Genomic DNA, 8,230 nt, shown 5'->3' with positions numbered 1-8,230 from the left:
TATATCGGGGTGACGTAAATGAGACTAATACCACCTTCATCATCGCTCTGCCAATTAAATGCAGTAGTGCATTGAAGCCATGGCTGGTATAACAGAATAGGGATGATGAAAATTCAAGAGTCATCTCACACCCTCTCTAAAAAAAAATGGCGAAATATTTAGAAATTTGGCTGGAAGTACATCTTCTCACCCCTGGAGTTACCAACCACTTCCACAGGAAATAATGGATATCGTATATTGATGGTGATTGATGCTAACTAATTATATGAGATAATATGATTTACGCTATATCAATATGATAACGAAGATAAAAATAATGATGATGATGAATATTTAACTTGAGGTTAAATAGGGAATATAATATGTGTAAGTCATGAAGTGTTCACAATGACATATGCAGCGTATCAATTCTGACAGTAGCAGAAGGGAAAAATTAGCCATATAATACAAGTACATGTTTAAGACCGGTAACATTAGGTCTGGACGTCTCGAGAAAATTTTTAGGCTTTTTGAGTCTGAAAGTATCAGTGATATTACAATAGAAGATTTCATGAAGATGTTCGTAGTCAGAGTTGTGAAGAGAATCATAGCAGTTTTTGGAGATCATTTTGCCATAATCCATTTTTTTTTATTGTTTCAATCATGATATGTTCAATCTGTGTATATGCTTATTTCTGGTGAACCAGGAAAACCTGGTAAAACTTCGGAGTGTTACGTTTCGGATACGTCCAAGAGCAATAATATTGGGATTTCTAGCATACATTCAGACAGGAGCTGCGTAAAGTAATGTAGGACGTATGATCAGTTTATACAAGATGAGTTAGAGTTTGTTGATAGAAAGGGGCATATGAAACCTGAAAATTTTTGCTAAGGGCACCTCTGGCTTGTTTGGCTTTTTTAATAACCGCAGAACAGTGATGGGCGAACGAAATACGCTTATTGAAAGTTACACCAAGATACATATGTGTATCAGATGAATGAATAATGTTTCCTTGCATATTTATAAATGCATTTGGGGGAAGCTCAATTTTTCCAGTTGCCCCGATGAAAACAGTTTCCTAAAATTCATTTGGGACGAGTTCGAAGACACCCACTCTTCAATTTTTTGATCATCTCTTGAAGATTTGATAAGGCTTTCGTTGCCTTTTTATCTGCACAAACTATGGAACTATCATCAGCATAAAAAAGTGGTGGCAATTCCTTTTGGTGCCACTGGGAAATCATACACGTACAAATTATGAAGCAGAGGGCCAAGGACACTACCCCGAGCAATTGAGGCTCTGATAAGTCTAGGATTAGATGTCGTATTGTTTGTCTGGACTCGAAAAATACGCGAGTCAAGATATAGAAAAGCTATAAGATACTTTCTGCGCGTTGTACTAATGTTATTTCAGCTTACACAAACAAAAACCGTTAAAATTTTGAGGTACACTTAACAATTTAATTAATATTATTTCTTATAAAATATATATTAATTTCATACAACATTCGATTTTCTTATGCGGCACATTAATGAGAAATCGGTTGCCAATTTAAATCGAAGAATGAAAACAGTTGTTTTGTTTATTTGATAGGTGACAGCAGGAGCTCTTGTTTAATGATGTTTCCTGCATGTAATATAATATTGTACTGTATACGTATTTTCAATATTTTGTAGAAGGCACATTTTTACTGTTAAAATTGTGTTTAACACGTTTATTAGTTATGGATAAGATTAAAAAGAAAGTCACAATTTTTTCACGGTGAATAAGTGTGAAAACATTTAGAGTCTGAGAATGAAGAAAAATGCTCCCTGTACACAGAGTTTTTGTTGAGCAGACAGACATTTCCTACTATCTGCTTAGCAAATATTGTATAAGATAGCATTTCTCCAGATGTCGGAATTCTGTATGCAGAGAAACAACAGGTCAGTGCAGGTGAGAGAGAATGTGTCCACTATCCGGAAAGCAACAGGATCCTCGTTTTCTACCGTAATTGTTTTTTTTTTATGCCACCGAAATAAATAAAAAAATTATTCATACACACACACAGCTCAGCCTGGTTTTTTGAGGAGGCTGATGTTTCGTATTTTTTTTATATTTCATAGATGGCAGCAGGGGCTCCAGTATAACGATATTATTTATTATTTACGTACCCAATATGCGAACGAAAGCATTAAAGTAGGGTTACGAGATATATATATTCCTAAAGTTGGACATGAGAACTCATGCGCACTCATTTTTGGCTGTTTTAGTAGCACGTGTTCACAATAGAAATCGCCGCTACACCAACAATCAACGACGATATTTTTCAATCGAAACAGAACTGCTTTTAATATGTATGCATTTTTATGGTGCTTTCCAATGGAAGTTATTTATTAATTTTCAGACTTGGGGTGTTGCTTCACCTATTTCGTTTGTTTCTGAATTGAAGAAGGAAGAGATTGATTATTTAACAAATTACACCATGACCGTCTAAACACCTGGGCCCGCCAGGCATGGCCACGGAGTGGGTGCTTCTCGGAGGCATAGGAGCACTCCACGATAATGAGATCAGATGCTATGATTAATAGCATGTGTCGCTTTGCAAAAATACCTCATTTTTCCACTTGGAAATTCGAGAAATTGACAAGGGGCACATAATTTTAGGGTCCTCCGATTAGGGCGTTTCCCAAGGCCCCCTTCGGAGGCTAATTTATAGTTTTCTTGCCTGTGGGCTACACCAATTCTGTCACCCTTCACCCATTCTAGTCTATTTTCCTTGACCCCTCTCATTCCTACAAAGTAGCCCCCTTAGCCCCACCCCACCTCCACTGTGCAAATATGTCTATGCGTCTAAGTCACTCTTTTGGTCGTTCACCCACCAGGTCACCCTTTTCGTTGTTCACCTACCAAATCATTCTTTTGGTTGCTCACGTGCTTGCACACTCTCTAGGTCCAGTGAAGTTTCCAATGTAAAACTTCTCGCGGAACAATTGATGATAATGAAGCTTTGACGTCACTGAAGTCGCCCATTTCACCTGTAGTCATTGGATATAGCAGGCCGATGTATGCGAAATCTTCACCTTTTTCGCAGTATATTCAATGACTACAGGTGAAATGGTTGACTTCAGTGACGTCACAAGCTTCTCGAGGAGGCTTTCTGCTATAGAAGGTGCTGGTAGGCCGTCTCATTCTAAGGTGTATATGCATCCTCGAATGTTCGATAGCACATATTGAAGCAAATATGTTTGAAAAATATGATAATGCATTTGTTTTTGGCAATGGGGGGGGGGGGGTTTCGAATGGTGATTACGTAAGCACTAGCTTATGAAAATATGAAATTGGGAAACGATATCCCAATCCTTCTAATTTACATACATACCAAGTACCTGGTACTTGGAATCATTTGGAGGGGGCCTCACAACATCCCTTGACCTGGGGAGCACCCCCGGATTCTGAAGCAAGTATGCAGCAGTCCTGGAATATGAAATCATTCCTCGGAAATAAACTTGATGAAGCATAACACATTAACACGGCACATCCCGACATAGACCAATTCGCTAGAAGTTTCACAGAGGAATGTTTACGAGATGCATGTGGATGGCATAACATAAGGTTCAGTGCGTGCTTAAGCTAACTAAATTCAAATCAGTGCAACTTATATTCATAAATAATCATGTGTTGTTCCCCCACAATAAGTTGTTAGTTTTGGATACCTTTCAGCCCGGACACCCTATATTACTGACCCAGGGGTAGCTGGATTAGAACGAGATAACTCGTTCCAACAAGAAAGTGGTCAGTCATATGCTAATCTTTTTCCCGTATCCACTGGATCACGAATTATTTCTTTCTGTGAATATTGATGATAAAGGGGTAGTCGGTAAGACAAACCTAGTGATTCGGTTCATAAAGCTGCTATTGGGATACGTTTTTCATGAGTTACAGTACATTCACGGAAGAATTTGTATGATCATCAACGATAAACATAAATTAAGAAATCGAAATCTAGTTTTATTTCACAGGACAAATCATCTGCAAATCAACTTAAATAACGACGGACGTACGTAAGATTAACCAAAAGATCGGTTCTATCAACGGAAATTTCTAATGCTAATTTTTTTGTTTGTTTTGGTCGATGTCCAAATTGTCCGATCGAAATGGGTGTAGGCAGACAGGAGATCCAATCACATGGCCGGTACGGCGGGCTTCTTCTTCTTGGCGGCCGTCTTCTTCTTCTTGCTGGCTTTCTTCTTGGCCTTGGTCTTCTTCTTGGACTTCTTAGCGGAAGCCTTCTTCTTTTTCTTGGCGGCAGAAGCCTTCGCCTTGGCCTGGGCCTTCGGGACTTTTGCAGCAGCAGGTTTAGTGACTGGTTTCGCGATCTTCGGGCCCGGAGCGACGACGATGTTACCTTGCTTCTGGGCTTCTCCGGCCGAGGACATTTTGATGATCTTCGGATCCATGATATTATGTCTCACTGCTTGGCGCTCGATTCCTGAAAGCGAATGGCTGATGAGACAGAGAGAGAGAGAGAGAGAGTTTTCTTCTCAAGCTTTTGATGAAGAGCTCCAACAGCCGATACTATTGAATGAATGAGACGATTTTAGAACGTCTGTTTATCTAGAATAACTTTCTTTCCCGGAGATCGAGATCACGTTCTCACGTTAATTCGTAATCCAGAGATCTCAGCCTTTTCAATGGACGCTGCGTTTCCATGATGACTTTAAATGAAAATTCGACAAAATGATTCCTGTATAGATGCCGGAACCAGATTGCTCAGGCTATTTGAACCCCCCCCCCCTCCCCCAATGGATTTTGTCAGGGGACTGAGCTCTCCAACCAAGAACTAATGAATTTACAATGCAACACACCATTCCATCTCCTACGTATGGGCTTGAGCCCCGTATATACGGGTCGAATAGAGATTTTCAGCCCCATCCCCGAAGTGTTTTCTTCATATCGGTGCCTCTGTCAACAAGTCTATTCAAGCGCGGATCCAGAGAGGGACGATCGCCCCTACTAATAGCCGAATAATATGTAGCAAATTTTTCTGCCCCGTAAAATACGGGATGATCTACACTATAAGTCGCATCTTCGACGTATTGCTCTGCATCCGCTTGTCTACGCTTCATTCGTTGCTCTGCCTTCATTCCATTCGTAGCTGAAGTTGACAGCCTTTGCTCCATTGGCAGCTGAAGATATCTGCTTTGGCTTCGTTTTGCAGCTGATGATGTGTGCCTTCACTCAGACGATTGAATCCAGTGTGTGTGTGGGGGAAGGGGGGGATACAAACGATCGCCCTTCCCAAGATCCGAATAATATGGGAAAATTTGTCTCTCCTGTAAATACGGGATGATTTGGAGAACTTACATAATTCAGTGCCACATCATCCTGTATCCTAAGTCTATTGAATAATTTGTATTAGGGTTGCCTTTTCGAATTTCCCGGTATTGATTTCGGTGTAATTATTATGCGATTCCAAATCACTACTGTACATGACACCTCGTAAGCATTCTATAAATTTCTAATAAATGGATACATGCCGTGTGTGCATGTGTATATATATATACGCACTCGGCAAACGTTTCGGGTCCTATTACCCGAATATCCCAAATATTTCCCCTCAATCTGTTCCGGGCGGCAAAATATAGGGTAGCGCAAATTTTTGGTTCAAACTCAAACACCGTCTAAACTCATCGAATTTTACAGTACTAAGCGGGAGTGAAAAAGTCGCTTGCCCTTCTTAAAAAAATCCTAGTTATCGCCCTGCGTCGTCCTAATGTATTTATGCTGTTAGAGTTGTTTGTTCCGTCTTAGACTGATGCCGCCACCTGTCTTGAAGTGAAATGAATGGTTTGCAATTCCCGACTCAGCCCTTAGGGGTAAACGGAGTAATGGAAAGCGACTCTGCAAGTACAAACTGGTAGGGCGAGACAGGTAAAAAAGCCTGAATCCAGAACCAGCGTTTAGCGTTTCGAGGTAGGTGCCGCTCTCTTAATGTGCCTCGGTCTGCCCTCGCGTACAATACTAATAATATACAAATAAGGTTGCCAGACTCCAATTAAAAAGCCACGTGAAAACTTCGTAGAAATGGGAAAATCATACAACACAAACTTGTGTGAGGTGACGAAAAAAAAATATTACAATGACTAAATGTCATTGTTTTAATTGCATTTAAATTTATTTTTTTTTAATATAAAAATCACGTTTGAGATAAAATGCTCACAAAATAAAAGTTTTCTAAAACGAAAAACCGATGTATGTATATGTTTTATATCAGCAGACCTCTACCCACCCAATGCTTTCATTGCTTGTTATACAGAGTGTCTCAGCACCAGGTTTACAAACTTCAGTGGTGGTTCCGGGCGTTTGATTCATTTCTACCTGTTCGATCGCCAAATCTATCACTCCTTGATTCCTTTTCGCGGAGTCCCCAGACTTGTATGACACCACTGTTGACAGTACTACTACTACTATTAAACCTCACATGCACCTCGTTCACATTCCTCTGCGGAATTTCCAACGAATTGACACATGCTGGAATGTGCGTGTACGTGTTGTGAATGTAACGTGCAGTTTGTTTCTGCGTAATGCTTGTTTTGTGTAGTGCTGGCATCTGCCATCAATTTTTCTAACTATGAGTGAAGGGTAATGATTGACTAATTGTTTCGTTGTGGCATTTGCTCTCTCTGTAGCGAGAAAATTTGGTGCGGGGGAGGGTTCGGATCGCAATCGTATTTCAAACTTAAGAACCACAGAAAACCAACTTCGGCCGACCCGTTGACAGCACTGAGAAACTTGTTGCCTGCATTGCAGGGAAGTCCTGGACATGGCCAGAATTTTCCAGAATGTTCGAAATTCAATGCATCTGTGATGTGAGACCCGTATACAGCTTGTGGATGACACTTCGACCTCTGTTACGTTTTTGATGCACATTTATAAACGCATGTTCACTTATGTGGTGTCCTTTCCCTTCTGGTGTTTTCTGTGCACCCCCTACAACATCAAGGAAGCATGGACGGAGATACTGGCGGAGGGGCATGAGGGGGCGTTGCCCCTCAGTCAAAAGTGAAGCGTACTGATCTAATGTATATGCATATATATGAATTGACATAATCATCATCATGCCCCCCACCCAGACTTTCACGGCTATATCCACCTCTCCACCTATGCAAAGCAGCATTTCCAACCATGCATTGTTGTATGATTCCGAGTCATCTAGGCGTACCCTACCCCTCCTAGAAGTGTGTAAACCTGGTGCTGAGACACCGTGCATATTTTACTAATGCTGCACACTGGTGTAAAATTAATGATCCTTAATTAGCTGTTACTATATTTGTACAGGGTTCATAGCTATCAGCTAGCACCACACTTTACTGGTGAATCGTTGATTCCAGAGGCCTACTTCCAATTAAAAAGAAGTATGAAGATAACGTGTGGACCTCAGATACGTCATTGATATTGCAAGGGTTGGGAAAAACTTGATTAATATGATTGAGAAACGTGAATGGAAAGGGTTGTAATAAATGAAAAGTTGTTGCCCTGTCACTCCTGAGGCCAACAAAAGAAATTTCACGTTTCTAAGTGCAATATTCGCCGAGATATTCATTTTCAAAAAACAGAGAAAAATTGAAGGAAAAACCCAACAATAAACTAACGAGAAATGCCCCCCCCCCCCAATTTTCTCTGTTTTTGAAGTCAAATATCCCAGCGAATATTGCTTAGAAACGCCGAATTTTTTGTTTGCGTTCATAGTACAACCCCTTGCAATATCAATGAAGTATCTTCATACCTTCATACTTTTTTGCTAACTGGAAGTACGATGCTAGAATCAACGGTTCCCAGTAAATAGTTGTGGCAGTTGTCAGCTAGGCACTTAGTATATTTTCCGCCGAATTTCTGCAACTAATTTTTGATATGCCAAATTGAACCGAATTTTTTTCCTAATCATCCTCCTCATCCCACGACAATGCATCTCCCCAATCACGTAGGAGCTTGAACAAGTTGTAATGTTTTAAAAAGAGGTTAAAGGGAGAAATTTATGCCCCCTCTGGGAGGCGCTTGGGGTACCAGACCCACCTTCTACCCCCCTCCCCCCCTCTCCTCGCACTCCTAGTTGCGTCTCTGCACGGACCAGAGGTTGAAGAACACCTGGTGTAGGATGTGAACATTTCAGTAGCATCCTAATACGCAGGGTTATCAAACCTGTATCTAATTCCCGTTTCCTCGCATGGAAAAATGAGGCACGTGCCCAGGGCCCAAGAATTGGCTGG

Source organism: Pholcus phalangioides, unplaced genomic scaffold (assembly GCF_987345545.1).
Source record: "Pholcus phalangioides strain wild (caught in Gottingen) unplaced genomic scaffold, Ppha-v1.0 ptg000009l_1, whole genome shotgun sequence".
NCBI classification, from domain to species: domain Eukaryota; kingdom Metazoa; phylum Arthropoda; class Arachnida; order Araneae; family Pholcidae; genus Pholcus; species Pholcus phalangioides.
The sequence above is the reverse complement of the archived record's forward strand: the minus strand, read 5'-3'. Positions refer to the sequence as shown.